This window comes from Mus pahari, chromosome 7 (assembly GCF_900095145.1).
Source record: "Mus pahari chromosome 7, PAHARI_EIJ_v1.1, whole genome shotgun sequence".
Taxonomy (NCBI): Eukaryota; Metazoa; Chordata; class Mammalia; order Rodentia; family Muridae; genus Mus; species Mus pahari.
The window spans coordinates 103,610,408-103,613,832 of NC_034596.1; the positions used below are offsets into that span (position 1 = coordinate 103,610,408).

Below are 3,425 nucleotides of genomic sequence, written 5' to 3' on the forward strand. Positions count from 1 at the left end.
TATGGCTCACTGCCCCTCAGGGGGCAGGGGGCTGGCGATTCCTGAAGGAGCCCTGTCCCCTTCCAGAGTGTGTTATCCTAAGTCACCATGGAGAACCTGCAGCAGGCTCATTGCCCGGCCAGGCAGGTAAGCGCATCTCTCTTGTACACAGCCTTAACAAGGCGATATCCTTGTCTCTCTGTGTCTAACTAAGGAAGGCTTAGTTAGCTGCAGAGAGGATGCTGGCCGTTAAGATGCCCCTGATGGGGAGGGAGAAGATCTTAGAACCCTGACTATAGCTACGAACCTGCTTGGTAAGATCAGGGAAGCAGTGCCCCAGGAAATCTGAAATAGAAAAGAGACAATACCTGCTGGAGAGGGAGAGTCCTTGCCCCTGGCAAAGGTGGCTGTTTGAGGATCTTAATCCTCTGGACTCATTTATAAGGCCTTCTCAGGATTTTGGAATTCAGAGGAAAACAAAGGAAAAGAGGCAAACAGGAAAGCTGTGTTGGGAAAGTTGCCCCCTCCCTGTCCCCCACCCCCACCCAGGGTGGGTGGTGTTTTCCTGAGGCAACTTTAGCTTTTTTATGGGGTTGCCTTCTGGCTGTTTCCACCTGGAAGTAACCCGGGAGTGCAGGGCAAGCACAGGGAGTCTCCATCTGAATATTGCTTTTTATTTTTTTTTAAAAATTATATAAATTATATATGTCATAAAAACATTTTGTATTTGTGAAATCCTTGCCTGTTCCCCCAGGTCTTCACAGGGAGCCCACTCCACAAATCGTGTGGGCTAAATAGCTGAACCTCAAATGATTACAGACCAGCCATGAAGGCAGAACAGTACTTAATGCTGCTCAGATTTTATTTTTCCCTGCTTAAAGACATGGCAGGAAACTGGTCTGCCTTTCTTCAAAGGAGATGGCTACCCAGTAAATGAAACAGCAGCTTTGCAAGGGTAGACAAAGGTGGATGAGTCTTTTAGACTGCTGAGTTTAGAAAGGGTTAATATTTTTTTTTTTTTTTTTTGGTTCCGAGGGTCTCTGAGCATCAAGTGCTTCTGTGGAGACGTGGGTGTAATCATATTATCTTTGTCACACACTCAGCCCCATGCACATTCTGAGAATCTGACAGCCCCTGACAGCTGCGGAGGGTCTCACTAGCTAGGTCTGAAGCTCAGGATACAAGCCAGACTCAGGGTACCTCGGAGAGAAAGGGGTCTTCTGAGGGGTCCAGTGTGCGGTGCACTACTTGGATGATTTAGTGATGCTGATGCCAGGACCCTCTGGCTTAGACCCCGAAGGTACACAGTAATAGTCTGGGTTGCTTGAGAGTCAAGCTGTCAGGGCACGTAGCATGGCCCCGGCTCGTTGCCAGCAAGCTGGCTCCACAGTTGAGACACATGAGGCTGCTGTGTTTATTTCTCTAGAGGACCATGTCCCCTGTGCCAGCATCTATCTCAAGTCACATTCCCCTGGAGTTCCCATTCCATACAGCTAATCCCCTAGAACACGGGCCAGCGCATTAGCTTTCTGTGCCTCTTAAGTACCAAAGAGGAAAATGTTCCCCCATGGGTACATTGCAGACGCTGAGGGTCCAATTGGAAGTGAAATCACAGCCTTAGGCTCACACCTGCTGGCTACATGTCACTAACAGGCTGAGCAGGCTGCAGTGTCAGCGCAGAAGCACAGAAAATTTAACCAAAAAAAAAAAAAAAAAAAAAAGGAAGAGAAAAAGATGAGTTCCAGGACAGCCAGTGCGAGAGAGAGAAAGAGTGAGTGAGAAAAAGAAAAAAAGAATTTAAAAAAAAAAAAAAAAAAAAAAAGGAAGAGAAAAAGATAAACTTTGAGTCCCCTTTTGAGTCCCTTTGGGCTGAGAACTTGCTTTGGGCACCCACAACTTTAATGAATTTGGTTTTCAATTTTTCCCTTTGTTTGTCTGTTTGTTTTTTTGTTTGGCCAGTAAAAACATCCCAAAGAATAAACAACGGCAACAAGCTACCAAAAAAAAAAAAAAAAAAACAAAAAACCCATGCAAAATATTTATTGTAATTGTACAGCAAATGTCGTGCTAATTAATTTGGCGGTGGTAAAAGTCCAAGTAGTTGTAGGACTGAGCCCCTCCCTCATCTATAGCCCCCTCCTCAATTTAGCTGCTGTGGTCCTCCTGGGCTCCTGCATTTTTCTGTACCTTTGCACATCTCTAAATGTGCACACATTTCCAGAGTCCGTGACACTTTTTTTCTTTCATACGGAGGTTGTTTCAGAGCTAGAGTTCTTCCTTTAGCATTTTGTATCCGCTTGTTTTCCTCCCCTCCAGAACTGCTTGGCCATAACAAAGATCCACTGCCTTTCTGATGGCACCCAGCACCTCGGATTCTGTATACACGGGAGGTGACTTAAGCATCTTACTGCCACCCTGAAATCTGGGGTCCTTTATCCTGGCAGGTGTAAGTAATTGCTGAGCGCTTTGGATCTGGGGAGAGAGCTCACGAGCCCTTATGACAGTATTACAAATGAATATATGAATGCATACGTTAGTGGGATGAAAGGCAGTGTGCCTCGGACCAATGATGGGAAACTGTCTTGGAACAAAAGATCATGATTAATCTGGTCCATTGTAAAATCCAGACGTCCATTAAAAGACAATAGGTTTGCGCATTTCCCTCTTTTTAAGAGCTGTTTAATATTCCGGTGTCCGTATGCAACACCCTGTTCTGTTATTGAAAATGCCAGCTGTCCTGTTCCCTTCCTGGAGAGTGTGTGCAGATAGAAGCCTGGTGAACATCCTTCTTACCAGGGCAGGTCACGGGTTCCTGTTTGTTCAATATGGTATTTAGAAAATAAAACCATGAATACATCCATAGAAGTGTTCGCTGCAAGGATCTGCGAGGAGGGCATGCCACACCCACCCACATTTTAATTAATGTGATCCAGCTCAACTGATGGCCGATTAAAGAGGGCTAAGCTGTTTTCACTTCATGCCGTCGCTGACAGCACCACAGAGAACATTCTGGTAGCTAGGCTGGCGAACACATCCCTGTGTTTACCCCAGCCCCTTAGTGGTGGGCTAGCTGAGTAAATGGTTTGCACAGATTTGTTTTCACTGAGCAATCTTTCTAAAATACCAGTTTGCTCCTATGTAGCCTTCCCAGAGCTTCCGGGATTAAGTCCAAGGTGAAAGGAAAAAGCCTGATACAGAAGTCCGTTGAACACCGGCTTGTACCCTCCTAATACTCCCCACCCCACCCCACCCCACCCCTTTCCCCCACTGGACACACTGTGCTTAAGCTGATAAATAGGCTTGGCACCCATCTCCGGATAGCACTCCCAAGGTTAGGCATGTGCCCTACCCTGTGTCCAAAATTTCTCAGACTATGGTCTTGAACTGCAATGCCTTGCCTGTACAATTTCCTATTCTATGGCTATTCCCCCTGTTCCCCCCCCCCC

At 46.4% G+C, this 3,425-nt stretch overlaps 1 long non-coding RNA gene across 7 annotated transcripts in view; it reads left to right on the top strand.

Annotated features, from left to right (window-relative positions):
* LOC115064393 overlaps positions 1–3,425 on the top strand; it is a 55,436-nt gene continuing 52,011 nt past the window's right edge. For all 7 annotated transcript variants that reach the window (XR_003844207.1, XR_003844213.1, XR_003844210.1 and 4 more), the window contains exons 1-2: positions 1–126; positions 2,296–2,423. This is a non-coding gene — a long non-coding RNA (uncharacterized LOC115064393). The remainder of the gene's footprint in view (positions 127–2,295; positions 2,424–3,425) is intronic.